This window comes from Meleagris gallopavo, chromosome Z, assembly GCF_905368555.1.
Source record: "Meleagris gallopavo chromosome Z, MGAL_WU_HG_1.1, whole genome shotgun sequence".
NCBI classification, from domain to species: Eukaryota; Metazoa; Chordata; class Aves; order Galliformes; family Phasianidae; genus Meleagris; species Meleagris gallopavo.
The window spans coordinates 41,288,575-41,303,686 of record NC_139435.1 but is presented as its reverse complement, the minus strand read 5'-3'; the positions used below and the strand labels follow the sequence as shown (position 1 = coordinate 41,303,686).

Genomic DNA, 15,112 nt, shown 5'->3' with positions numbered 1-15,112 from the left:
AGCACAGTGAAGTGGTGGGAGGTACATTACATAAGCAGCAACAGCTGGTGCATATTTTTATAAATGCAACACAGAATCATAGAGTCATTAAAGTTGAAAAAATCTAAGATTACCTAGTCTAACTGTCCACCTGTTACCAGTACTGCACAATAGTGTTATTGTGCTCTTTGTTGTCACTTCCATCGAAATAACAAGGAGACATTACTTTTGAAGTGACTTACATAACACAGAAATCTTCAGATGAATTACAAAATACCATTTATTAAGATATGAGTTTTACCTTCCACATTTCCAAGCATTAGAAGAAGCAGTGAACAGAACAACTTGTTAATCACCTTGAGAGCTTTAATATATCACATGTCAAGTTCTTCCAGGAAGTTACACTTAACAACAGTCTTACAAGAAGGACATGGCTTCAAGCTGCATAAAAAGCTTTTAATGAGAAAAGCAAATAAAGCCAATAACAACAAAAGACTAGAGCTTATTGCCGATTGCCCACTGCTTCTGACTGTGCGTTTTCACCGCTCTCCTGTTTACTTCAGACAAGTTTACTCAAAAAGCTGGAGTGGCAACTTTGCCTTCCAGACTTCCAGAAGCGCCTTGCACCAACCGGCCCGGCAGCAGGCTGTGGGGCAAAGCTGGCGGCCCCCCGGAGCGGGGTTCGGACCCCGGCGGGGCACCGGGCTACTCCCACAAGAGGGGTGCCGGGCTGAGGGCTGGAGGCGAAGGAAGGCCGGCACACGCGGGACAATTACTAACAATCACTATCAATACCACCCCTCGCCATCCCGAGAGCTCGACTGCCCAACGGCCGCAGCTTTACCTAACACGCTCTCCACCGAGCCCACGCTGCCCTCCGGCTCAGCTGCGGCGCACATGGATGACATCATTGACATCACCCCGCCCCCCAGATCCCGCCCAAATGAGCGGCGCAATGGTAATCGCCCCGCCCCTCGCGCTTGGCCCTGCCCATGCACCCTCAAGGAGTCCTGGAGAGGCGTGGTGTTCGTTGTAGGGAGTGGTTTCTCTTATGTCCGAGATCGCAGAGTTCTGCTGAAAGGTTTAGCCCAGCTGCATCCTTCAGACTCATACACATTAGCAGAGGAGTGGCTACAGCGTAGTGTTCAGCCTGTGTGGCCGCACAACGGTGACCACGTTGCCATCCTGTCTTGAAGCCAAGTAGTCAAACAAAAGGATCTCCAGAATTCTACGTTTTGCAAGCCATTAAAAATAATAATAAAAAAACCCTATATTTGTCTTTAGGAGTTCATTTGTCTTTGGAAATATAATCCTTTGCTTTAATTCTAAATGTCTAAAAAACTCCGATGCATCAATATTTTTGCATTCACATGATGCAGTACAGTGCTGTTAAAATGCTATACCATTTGCCACACCACCAAATGTTGGGTTCCAAACCGTGTGTGGATATAGTTAGTGAATTTCAGAAGCTTTGCTCCGAGTGTAGGCTCACAATTTTAATCACAGCCACTCCAAGAGCAACTTCCTGCAATGCACGATACAAATAAGAATAGTATGCTTATTATCAGCAGACCAGAATTCATCATACAAATTTAAGGTTGAATTTGCTGCTCTCAAGGAATAAGCAATAAAGAAAAAGAATAGAAACTTCCAGACAGCTATGACAGATTGCAGCCTCAGAACCGCCTGGTTACTTTTACTGCTCTTTGCAATCATGCTAGGATGGAAAAGTGTACTTTTTTGCACATTAAGACAAAGCACTATCATTACTGTTCAAGGTAGCAAAAATCCCATTGGCATCAGTAACTTACTTATTTTCACGTAACATATTTATCTAGATATTTTATTCTGTCTCTTAGTTTGGCAATGAACAGTTAAGTTCCTGAAGCAATTGATTAACTATTGTCACAGCCCCCTTGCTTCTGTCTCAGAGCACACAGGGTGCTAAAGCTGTTAGCTGGCTGCTGAAGAAGCTGAGGATGCTTAAAACAGGTAAATTATTTTGTCACTTCTGTCTGCAAAAGGAATAATCCCTAAAAATATCCAACAGTGCCAGCACTGAATTAACTGCAGTCTAGGAGAGATGGGCAGTCATCAGCTGTTAAAATCAAGACCATGGAAGGTGTTAGAAATACTTAGTTTATATTTGCAGTGCTTAATTTTGTGACTCCTTCTGCTTTGGGACATACTTGGAGCTATCCCATGGGATAGGGTGTTAGAAGGTAAGGAAATCTGTGAGAGCTGGTCAGCATATAAACAACACTTCTTCCAAGCTCAGGATTGGTGTGGCCATATGAGTAAGAAATCAGGGAAGGGTGGCAGGAGATCTATGTGGATGAGCAAGGAGCTTACGCATAAACTCGAAGAGAAGAAGAAGGTCCATGAAATGTAGAAAAAGGATCTGAACACTTGGGAAGAATTAAGGAGGCTGTCAGGGTCTGCAAAGATGCAATGAAGAAGGCTAAAGCGCACCTGGAATGAATCTGGCAAAGGAGATAAAGGATAATAAGAAAGGCTTTTTTTAAATATGCCAACAGTAAAAGGAAGACTAGAGAAAATGTGAGTCCCATACTAAATGAGGGGGGCATTCTTGTAATGGGGAATGCTCAGAAGACAGAGATACTGAACACTTTCTTTGCGAAGAGTTCACTGCAAAGACTCCCACTCAGGAATCCTGAACACTGGGGGTCTCTAATCTCCAAAAGCAATGTAAACAAATAATGTAGGTAAACATATGTGTAATTTAATATTTTCCTTTAGGCCTGTGAACATTAATAGTATCAAGTGGCTTGTCACTAGCAAGTTGAAAGAGGAGGTTCAGGAGAACATGGGATGCCAGAGGGTAGGAATAAATGTAAGTACACAAGAATCTCTAGATACTATAATTTGGCTGGCCAAAAAGCTTCTGAAACATAGCTGTGGAGAGGAGAGTGGCTGTGGGGAGTTGCCAGTGATGTTTTAATTTCTCCAGCTTCCCATGTGTCAGAAAGAAATACAGTTGCAGTCCTGAAGTCTGTGGGTTGCCCTGCCAAAGTCAGTATTACTCATGATCTAAAGACCTCTCAGTGTGCATCCTACAGTTTTTAATCAAGATCAAGAAAATTGGCACCTTGACAAGTGTTTGCACCTGGGGCCAGCTGGACACAAAGGCTGCCCAAGATGTGACTGTTTGTCTATCCTTCCCACTAAGAGCCTTCACCCACCTCTGCCAACTGCATCTGTCCCATTGCCTAGAAGCCTCAGGAGCAAACTGACATCTTTGGCTGCAGATGGGGTAACATTTCCAGACAACACCAAAAAGTATATAGGGTTCATCTGTGGAATTTAGCTCAGTTCTCTCCATCATTTTACTGAAAATTGACAAGAATTTTTGTGCAGGGCTCATGAGGATACAGGTGGGAGAGCCTTAGAGAGCAACTTATGTAAAGGCCCATATTTCTTTTAGGCCATGAAGCACTATCTCAATATTTAGGTGACATACACTCCTGTCTGAGAAGGATGAATGTAATAATGACTGAAACTGAATGTAGCGTAACTTGGCATGAAACTGACAAATTCATCTACCCTGTTCTTAACTGTCCTTCAGCTAATAAATCTGGGAACCAAGAACTCAGAACTGGAAGAGCTGCTGGACTGAGATTATCATAGAAGATAGTTCAATTTCAAAATTAAGGTGATTGCATTCTGAATTAATTAAAAAACCAACCAGTTTCCTTCAACTCATTCACTAAATTTTCCACACTTAAGAGCAGAGCCATGATAGTTGCTTCATGATAGTTGCTTCATGATAGTTGATCTCATGTGTTTTGAAAGGAAATAAAATAGATGTAGTGAAGATAGAATTTATGTTTTAAAATACTTTTGAGTTGCTGAGATATCAAGGTGATGGGTGACATAAAAAGCATTGTACCAGCTTTAAAGATTAAACTGTATATATAGTTTTAATAAAATAAAGCTGCTCACCTTCTGATTTTAAAGGGGCATTTTGGACCTTTTGGAGAGATTTGTGAAAATCCTTTCATTGACTCTTAGCACTTGGAGGACAGTGTTTGGGGAAGCTGACAGTGTGTATGCTGGGTTTCCAGTACACTGCATGTGTTCAGGCCTATCAGAACCTCACATCAGCTCCAGTGTCGGGTAAAATTAAAAAAAAAAAAGAAAAGAAAAGAAAAAACGTCCCATTAAATATGAGACAGTTATGTGAGAAAACACATTAGAAAAGCTCTTCTTCATCAAGTTTATTTTCTTTCAAGAGGTAGACTTCTGAATTAAAAATGTTGATGAATTCTAGAGGAGAAAACCTCATCTCCTTCTACAATCTAGTGACCTGCCTGGTGAAGACAGAAAAGCTGTTGACACAGTCTACCTAGAGTTCAACAAAGTCTTTGACACTGTCTCCCACAGTATTCTCCTGGAGAAGCTGGCAGCCCTTTGACAGGTACAATCTTTGCTGGATAAAGAACTGCCTGGAGGGCTAGGACCAGAGAGTGATGGTAAATGGAGACACATCTAGCTCGCGACTGATCACAGGTGGTGTTCCCCAGGGGTCAGAATTGGGGCCTGTCGTGTCCCATATCTTTACAGGAGTTCCTGAATGAAGGGATTGAGTGCACCTTCAGTAAGTTTGTAGATGACACCAAGTTGTCAGGAAGACCAAGTGCTGAATCTGGCACTTTGGCCACAACAACACTAGGTAATACTACAGGCTTGGGGCAGAGTGGCTGGAAGACTTTGTAGAGGAAACGGACCTGGAGGTATTGGTCAATGCTCAGCTGAACATAATCCATCAGTGTGTCCAGATGGCCAAAAAGGCTAATGGTATCCAGACTTGTATCAGAAATAGTGTTGCCAACAGGAACAGGGAAGTAATCATCCCTCTGTATTCAGCCATGGTGAGGACACATCTTAAGTACTGTATTCAGTTTTGGGTCCCTCACATCAAGAAAGACATTGAGGCTCAGGAGCATGTTCAGAGAATGGCAGTGGAGCTGGTGAGGGGTCTGGAGCACAAGCCTGATGAAGAGTGGCTGCGGGAGTTGAGATTGTTCAGTTTGGAGAAGAGAAGGCTTATGGTAGACCTTATTGCTCTCTATAACTACCTGAAGGGAGTTTGTAGTGAGGTGGGGTTCTTCTACTATTTCCAGGCATTACTGGTCTAGAACTGATGTTAAGAGTGGGAATAAGATTTGTTATAAGGGAAGCAGATAAACTAGGTGGAGACAGGTCAAGAAGCAGCTGCTTGGATAAATGACAGTTTGGATGAATTTAAGTTTTAAACTAAATTTGGGGCCCAAAGGGTATGATTAACTGCAGTTGGTGCTAGATCTTGGAGGGGGCCCTAGTGCTAATCTGACTGGTGGTAATAGGGCCCAGATGGCAATCTTTTATACTTTGGGATAAAGGGATCACTTAATACCACAGAAATGTCAGATTTGGATTATGAGTCAAACAGCTACAATGTGGTTGAGGCAATGCAGAGGTTATTGGCTAGATGAAATCTTGGTGCTTGAGAACATGAAAACCAGAAAGTGGCCAACATTAAGTCTCATGCCAGTTCTGTCTGTTCAGCATCAGGCTGGGCCCAAACAGCCCTGTGCTCTGGCATGGCAAAGGCAACAGGTGCCTCACCACTACCTGTGGATCTGGTGCTTACAAGAGACGAAGGGTAAGTGTTATAAGAACTGGATTTGGAGAAAATGTGAAAGTGGGATCTCAAGGCCTTTTGCTTTGAATGCTCAAACTCCTGACTGAAAATTCCACTTACTTTTTTTTATGGGTCAGTAGAATTTGACCCCAGGGAGACACTTTGTGGAAAGTCCATTCTGCATGACCAAAAACTGGGAGAGGGGCAAGGACCACTCAGATGAATATAATGAATTATTCCTGATTTTCAAGAAGTCTAGGCAGTTTGTCAAAAAACACACTTTATCATTCTGATTAGTTTATATTATTACCTTGCCACCAGTTTAGTTAGAAAACGAGGTTAAACACGAACATTTTCAGGTTTAGAAGTTGAAGATCATATTATAAAAAAATACTATGTAGAAAACAGGAAAAATATGGTTCTTACACAGGGCTAACAAAAAAATTTTAGAACATAGAGTTAGTACTGGAGAAACTGTATAGTTCTGCTGTGAGATTTTCACTGTTATTGTGAGCATCTGTGTTCAGAAAGCAATGCTGGTTCCTGTTCTAAAGTGCTGACATAAAATTTGGCTTCTTTCTTTGTTTCACTGTTAGCCTGTCCTCAACCCCTTTCTTTTCTTTTCTTTTCTTTTCTTTTCTTTTCTTTTCTTTTCTTTTCTTTTCTTTTCTTTTCTTTTCTTTTCTTTTCTTTTCTTTTCTTTTCTTTTCTTTTCTTTTCTTTTCTTTTCTTTTCTTTTCTTTTCTTTTCTTCTCCTGCTTAATATCTGTATTTTTTTAAATTTTACCTAATTAGTTTGTTTCTAAAGGAACTTCCCCAGCAAATTTCAATTTGTAGAATTACCCAAAATGCTATTAAAAAACATTTGCATGAAACTGCCATAATGCACAACTTTCTGTCCCTCATTTACTGTGTGCATTCTCAGGATCTAATCAACCTTTAGATGCCAGACTTGCAGTAGCTCTCTAAGTCCTATTTACCTATAAACACGTATAGCCATCCTCTTATATGAAGCATCCTCTTATATAAATGGATGTTTCACACTCTATCTACCCTCTTAGGAAAGGGAGAGATCCTGTATCCTGTATAAATCAGAACAGAAGCATCCTTTGTCCTCAGTATGCTGCAACAGGTACCAGACCTCACAGCTTTTCTCTCTAGATGGTGGTCTCTAAAACAGGATTTGTGTACTCCGGGGAGTGCTGCAGATAATCCACTGTGGTATTGGAAGAAAAGACTTTTTTACCATTCATAAGTGTTAAAGTATCATCCTTCTTTAATTTCTGTTTTTCTTTGTGCTTTTATATAAAATTTCTGTAATATATTAGTATAGTACTACATATATATAACTTTTAAATAAATATTTTGGGATTGCTTACTCTTAAATTTTTAGTAAATAAGGGTATGTGATCAATATATGTTTTGAGACCACTGCTCTAGAGCACCTGGCTCATTTGGAGCACTATGTGAATGTTTCATTTGTTACGAGTAAAATATACATACGACCACCTAAGTAGCTCTAGATCTGTGACATGAAATAGGAATCCAATCAGCTACTATGGAACAAGAATCTTCTTTCCCTATAAAGACAGGCTAAATTGATTTCTGTGCCTGGTTGTGCTCATTCTTTGCAATTAAGGCACAGTGAAAGCCATGGGTAGAATTTTATGACTCCTTCCGTCTCACAAGGATTTCATGTCACAGAATACACATGGCACCTATTTAAATGGTTTTGGTATTCAGCCTATAAATGGCTGAAGTAGTGATCTGGTCATACACATGGAAGTGCTGGATGTGCAAGGACAGCTTCTAATCTTTTCTTTATATGAAACACTTGGGATGCGTTATGTGGCAACCTTACCCAGTTCCTGCACTGAAAATGAGTGTTTCCAATGCAATATATGCTATTCCTACAAGTTGCTTGTTGACTTGTTTGTATGTTTGTTTCAAATTCTCATGGGAGAATCTGAAGGTGATGTGTTAGCACAAATAGCAAAATGCCACACGATGCAATGGCCATGAATAACATGCAAAATGCAAAGAAAAACTGACAGTGATTCTGAATGGCAGTGGAAGCTTTGTCCTTGCAAGCATTGCAGCAGCTCATTTGAAAAAAAAGGCATATTCACTTCTTCCTGTTTTTTTCTCTTTTCTCTCGTTCTCAGATGGCAGTCTGCATGGGACAAAGTCTGTGCTTTAGTTTCTTGTCTGTAGAGTGCCAACAATTTCGTTTGTCGCTACAAAATTATGCCCTTTCATCAACGCACCCCAGCCCCCCTTCGTCGGGACTTGTTCCAGAGTAGCATTGCCACCTGACGGTCACGCTGTGGTGCTGCACAGCTGCTGCCGAGCTTTTAGGGGCCTTTTTCTCGAAGGAAGTGGCTGGGACGTTTGCCCACCGCCGTCCTTGGAGGTGTTCAATAAACGTTTAGATGTTGAGTTGAGAGACATGGTTTAGTGAAGCTATTGGTGATATGCGGACAGTTGGACTGAATGGTCTTGTAGATCTTTTCCAACCTTGGAGATTCTATGATTAGATTTCACTTATTCCTACATTATCTTATGCTAATTTTCTTCTCATGAATATCCTATTTTCCTGAACGAGTGGCAGGAGAGCAGTCATTTTAATATTTGCAACATGAAAAACCCTTTTCATCCCTAAGTGCTGTATTTCTAGCTTCTCCTTGGAGACAAGATACTGGAATCCTTTGCTCTGCATTTGCTTCTTCCTTCTCTGGGCCTTCTGCAACATTACTCACAGACATTCAGAGAGGTGGTAGCCTTAAGCCTCTCAGCACTTGTGCCAAGTTTTTAGATGGTTTGTACAATTACGAAGTGCCACACTGGCAGATTGTACAGATGCTCCTCATGAAGACTGCAGTCATGTATTTCAATCTGTCAAGAGAAGTGGTTGCATTCTCCACTGTACACTGTACACTGTACACTTCCAACAGTGGATTGAGTAACTGTCTCAGCCTCCCCACTGGAAACTGGCTTCCAACACTTCCAGCTCCCTGATTGGCACAGGAGACTATCCTGCCACTCAGGACTCTGCTCTCACTTACAGCTCAATGGCCATCAAAGAAAATGTAACAGGTAAACAGTGCTAGACTTAAAAAATACTGGGTTAGGGCTGTATCTTGCAATACCATATGGAAATATGTATATTTGTTTCAAACTTGCTAGGCATGAAGCGCTGCAAAACTCACAGTCCTTTGAAATCTGTAACAAAAAGCAGTGGCAGGAAAAGAAGCCAGAGAAGTGATTAGGATAGATGCTGGAAAACAAGACAGGAAGAACCATGAGATTCTTGGTGCCTTACGGAATGCTGTGTATTCCAGTATCAGGAAGGATGCAGTGGATCTCCTGGAATTTGAAACTATTAGCAATATGGATTAGCTGCCCTAGAGGAGCAATAAAACCTGTCAGTCTGGGAAAAGGCTGAGTTTTACAAAAACCCAAAGATGACACATCAATGGAATGAAGTGCTGTTGTTCATCAGAGCCTGCAATGCTAAAACTATGGGTAACTTGCTGAAACTAGAAAGAGATTAGCTGAAAAACTATGAAGGAAATGAATTTTTACATACAGTGAGTAGTGAATGTCTCAGGCTTTCTATAACAGAGGATGTGGACCAGAGCTTTAAAACAGGATTAGAAGAATGCTAGGGCAGTGACTACTAAAGGAATGTAATGGAGCACAGCCTCCAGCACCTGCTGTGGCCTTTCATTATGTTTCCAGTTCATTCCTGCCAGAGTTCTGGCATATGACACATATGCCAGAACTCTGGCATACACTCTCCACCACATTGGTCACGTGTGCTTCATTTCATCTGGATCCCAGGATTTGGTATAATTGTCCAAGTTAATTCCATACATAATCTCTATCACAGTTAGTTCTCTCAAGTACTGGGTACTTTTCTTCATGGTGGTCCATTTGCCCAGGTAAAATATCGAGTCTTCTCTAAAGGAACATCTTTCTTTCATGGCTGACAGGAGTCACTGTCATAGAGTGGAAGACTTTCCCTTTTTCAATGATTTGTCAATGCCACTTTCCCTAGAAAGAGGTCCCAGCTGCTTGGCTTCACTGACCACTAAGTCCAGGCTACTGGCCCCATTATCCCAGCACCAGAGTTGTCAGTTGGCAGTGTGCTGACGTCTTTTTGCAAATCTCACAGCTCGTTCAGTGTTGGGATTTGAATAGTTTCTGTTTCTTCCTCCTCCTCCCACCTTTGTGAAGGCCCCACTCCATCTTCATCTTCTTCTTCTATGAACTTATAAGCTTTTTTCTTTGCTAAACATTCTGACTTTCATAGACATTTTTTCATCTTGCTTATAAGCAAGATGTCAGGGGCAGTATCAGGGATGCTCTAATTGAACTGTGGAATTTACCACAGGGATTGGAGTGACCACAGGACTGGTTGTGAGGGTCATGGCACCTGCAGGGCCCATGAGGAGGGTTAGAGTAACTGCAGGGTCAGTCAAAAAGGTCTGAGAAACTGAGGACATCACAGGGATTAGATCAGATGCAGAGTTTGTTGTGAGGACTGGAGCAGCCATTGAGCCACAGGAGCTAGAGAAGCCACAAGATCTGTAGCAGGACTTCTAGGGAGACAGAAGATCTTTTCCAAACATTCTACTAGTTTTTCTAGATTCTGCTGTTATTTAGAGGTGAAGTTCCAAATTCCTCAGGGTACCCAATTCTGTAGGCACCTGCCTATACCATCCCACACTCCCTGCCACTAAGAAACTTCCCATCTCAGGATCTCCAGATATTCTTAAATAATTGTTTTATTTAAACATAGACTGAAACACATTCATGACACAGTGGAGGACGCTGATTTGATCATCCCATGGATATACAGAATTCTCAAGAGCTATTGTAACTAGCTCTAGAGCTCTACGTAAAGAAGGAAAAGTAAAAGGGAGGCTGAAGAACTACTGCAAAGTATTCTCCCCTATTTCCTCTATAGCCAGACCCCCCTAGGAGACAAAGCAAAGGGTGTAATTACTAATAGTTTCTGTAGCCCGAAGATGCCTGCAATACCAAATATTCACAAAACATTAGTTTATAGGCTGCCAATTTTATCATGATGTAAGCCAGCGTGGCAAAATGAAAACCTTAATCCAGCCCCCAGAGATGACAATACAACAGCAGAAATAAATAGCAAGGTGCTACATAGTATTGTTCCATAAGAAGACTTTCGAAGAGCTCCATATTTATGGTAAAGAATCAATTTAATGACCAACAGTTACCAAACTACCACCCTTGGTTAACATGCTTCAGTCAGATCTGCCATTATTTCAACTTTCTGAGCCCCATGTTGAGCATCAGTTTGACTGCTGTGATTTAACGTGGCAGGTGACTGAGCACCACACAGTCTTTCGCTCATTCCCTCTTCCCAGTGGGATGATGGAAAGAATTGGAAAAAAAAAGTAGAACTCGTGCGTTGAGATAAAACTATTTACTAAGATGCAAGAAAGAGAAATAGTTATGACTATGTACATGTATATACAAACATATATAACAAGTGGTGCACAAGCAATTACTCACCACCCTCAACCAATGCCCAATTAACCCCATGAGCAGCAGAAAAAGCAATGAACTCCCACCACCATCACAACTCCTTCTGCTTCGTGTTCCCTCCCAGCTCCTTGGACCCTTTGCTGCAAATGGCTCTGGCTCTATGCAACACTGCTTAGCAGCAACTGTAAACAGCAGTGTGTTATCAACATTGTTTTTCTCCTAGATCCAAAACATAGCATCGTACCAGGCACTCTGAAGAAAACAATTTTGTCCCAGCTAAAATCAAAACAGCATTCCTAATCCCGTCACAGAAATCAGGGAGCAAGAGGGGAATGAAGTGCAGAAGGAAATCTGGCACACAGTTGCAGCTGCCACTGTGGACCTGAACATATGCCTCACTCTGTTCCTTGTGCCCTAAAGCAAATGGAAATCCAGCATGCCTGGAAACTGGAGGATGAGAAAGCTGAAATACACTTCCTAAAGAAAGTGAGCAATCAAAAGCTTGACTACAGCATTGCTACCTGTGCCAGTTTCCCACCACCCATGACACATGCTGTGTTTTTATTATTGACCTTATGCTGTGTGATGGATTGGCACTGAGAAATGCACCAGCACATTTGAAAATCAAATTTTGACTACACCCATTCATGCTGACATGAGTCATGAAACTAAATTCTAAAGCAGTGTGAAAAAATTACCCTTCCCATGTCAACCCTTTTTATGTACTCATGCACAAGTGAATTGAGTACTACCATGGATTGCTTAATCAAGACAAAAGCATGCAAGGTCAGGAAGAAGTTATACAGTATGTTCATCAGTCATGCCTGATGACTTCTTTTCTGTGTTGCACTGTTGCATACAAGCTCCAGCTGCAGATCAGATCTGGTGTACAAAGATAGAACACAATGGTGACACATCCAAGATTGTATTATCAAAGGAAATGTTTTTGCTACTTTTGCCATTGGTAAAGTGAGGCTACTTGCAGCAATGATGGGAAATTGTGAGAAAAAATCTAACTTCAGGTCAGGATTTTATTGCTAACTATAGCTACCTAGCTAGCTAGCTAGCTAGATATCAGTTAATTGAAAAGTATTAAGCTGCTGTTCATTCACCTTGTCAGAACCAAACGGATTCTGTATAGTGATCTGAAGAAGAGGTTTCTTTCTACTCCTCTCTCACTCCCATTTCTAAAGTCATACCACCTCACAGTAGAGTTCAATCTGAGTGGGCTGAACTTTCTTGCTATTTATGCAGAACCAACCTAGCAAATGCTTGGCATCTTCCTTCTCTCCTCTGCATAGTCTGCAATTGTGTCATCAAAGAAGTATCAAGTAAGCAATGCAAGAGGGAAAACACAGAGAATGTCACAAGGGCAGTTACCTGTCATGTAAGTGCTTCTTTTTCCTATTGGCTCTCTCTGTCTCTCAGACTGTGTAAATTCTTGACATAATTAGGAATTTTTATTCAGGTTTCCTCTCTGGACCAGGATAAAGTCTTTTCCTTGATCTTCTCTGCTTGCATCTTCAAATCTCAAGACAGCTATACTGATCAGCTGATGCTTAATTAGAATTTAGAAGCTGTGGCAAATGATGCAAACTATGGATAGAATTAATTTTAAAAATGTAGAGGTTAGAGGCCATTTTAAGTATCTTTCTGCCTGTACTTTTGTCATGTAACAGAATATGTTTTGTAAAGAACAACAGGGAATAACTGTCAGCAGTCAGTGTCCTTTCTTGGCCATGTACTTCACAGGCTTACAAGAAAGAAGACTTTTGTGAACACTGTACTGCATTTCTGTATCATTCTCCATAGTCTGTATCTCACTAACAATCATTTCTGATCATACCCCCTCACACTACAAATAAAACTGGAAAGGCCAACTGTAATTTCATAAACAACTTGTGCTGGTAAACACCTGCGATTGTATGGAAACTCTGTACAAAAGTAAAATTACTGAAGCCAAACAAATGCTCAGGTCAAACCCTCACAGCTGAACCTTCTGTCCTGCCATTCATTTAAAATGTGCAACAGGATCTGAAACAACTGAGCAGGCTGCTCTTTGGGGTGAAGTGACATAACTAGTTATTTGATCTGGCAATGGGATATGCAAGGACACTAATGACATGTTTGCCCAGAAATCTGCCCTAGGGGTAGCACTAGGGTCTGAGCAGAGAATTTGATCTTTTCCAACATGTTCTACCTCTGGAAATTCCACTTGAATTTTTAGGTTCCCTTTTTAAATATAGAAAGGCAGTGTTTTTCCATTTGATTGTTGCACTGAGAAACCATATCATGTAACCATGGCATTATGTTGATAAAAATTATTATTTATTCCTGCAAAATGAAGAGTCTAGCATTTGATTGACTTAGTGAAAAGTGCACTGAAAATTCTTCAGGTTCACAGCAGTTTTTGAATCTTGTTAATGTAGACTTGCAGTGATTATTTAACAAGCTTTACTTTATGCATTTTATAAGATGGAAATGATAGCATGAGTAATTTCAGATAGCACACTCTTTACTATATGTAGAAGGTAGGATCTTGTGGTTCAATAACAAGGTTTTTAAAATGACAATAAAAATTACAATTCAACATTTATTTTTCAGTTGCATATATACTTTGTTTTCAGCACTTAGTGTCTGCATGTTACATACTTTTTCAGCTTGCAGAGAAATCCAAGTGCGCTCTCAGAAGAGCCAGCCTCATAGTACAACACTGAGTGATCACACGCTGCTTCCACGGGAGGGCAATGTACAAGCACTGCAGGATGTACATGCACAGCTTGGAAACGCGATACATCAGCGTTTATGTTTATATTGGCTTTCCAGTTCAGTTGGCAAAGTAATTTAACACATGATATCAAATTAATCTCATTTTGTAGTTAATATACTAGATATTAATTTTTAATCGATTTGTATTTTTACTACTGCAGTTTCTCCAAATCCACCTCTCAGAGCAAATGATGACCAGCCTCAGGCATCCCCTTCACAGTGTCCCAGTCCCACTCACAATAGCACAGTAAGTTAGAGATACCATCTGTTAGCTACCACCCTGTGACTGTTAGTTCTGACTCTCACATCATAAACCTGAAAAGAAACTTCCACATCTGTCACACATCTTCTGCAAACAGAATCTCTCTCAGCAGAAGTGGGATCTATATTTCCCTATCCCATGCGGACACTCTTACTTTAGGGGGAAAAAATACCCTTTTTGAAAGCACTTAATTCCCATTATCCTTTTGGCTCTCACTTGAATCTATAAGAGGCAAGCTTGGTAACAAGGTACTTGGGAATTATTATATGTCTTATTTTCAACCAAATAATAGTTTAAAAATGTTGTGGATTTGCACAATTAGAGCCATAGGTCAGCTGTGAGCTGTGTCTAGTTTGATATCATCTGTTTGCGAACAAGATTATGTTTTCTTCTGAACAGAACTGACAGTTTCAGCAATGTTTAATCAACCAGCACTGACCTTTCTTCTCAAATGACAGAAATTCATTTTCAATAAATGTTTAACTACTGATTTCTAGGGGAAAAGTTCAAAATGTGTACAGAATCCTATTATCTAGTCTGAATCTACCCTCTTCTGGTTTAATCCTCTATTAGTTTTATAGTTACCACATAGCATGGTTGCTGTAGGAATTCTCACGTGTTTTAGGATATAAATTGAATTGTTCTGCAGTCCAAGAATCTTCTGACAATTGCATTCTCTTTTTTTTTTTTTTTCCCATTTTGCTCCTGTTATTTACACTGTATTCTGAGGAACTGGTGGATGAAGTCACTGTCCATCGTATTTGAAAGGTCATGGCAGTCTGGTGAAGTTTCCACTGACTGGAAAAAAGATAACCCCCATTTTCAAGGAGGGGAAAAAAAAGAAGATCCAGGGAACTACAGGCCAGTTAGTCTCACCTCTGTGCCTGGCAAGATCATGAAGCAGATCATCCTGAAGGCCCTACTAAGGCACG

General features: G+C 40.8%; 1 protein-coding gene across 15 annotated transcripts in view; it reads right to left on the bottom strand.

Moving 5' to 3' along the window:
- The window catches only part of AOPEP (aminopeptidase O (putative)), a 173,204-nt gene extending 172,299 nt beyond the window's left edge, over positions 1-905 (bottom strand). For all 15 annotated transcript variants that reach the window (XR_014880622.1, XR_014880623.1, XR_014880619.1 and 12 more), the window contains exon 1: positions 824-905. The gene's annotated coding sequence lies outside the window, so the exon portion shown is untranslated. The remainder of the gene's footprint in view (positions 1-823) is intronic.
- Between the last annotated feature and the right edge of the window lie 14,207 nt (positions 906-15,112).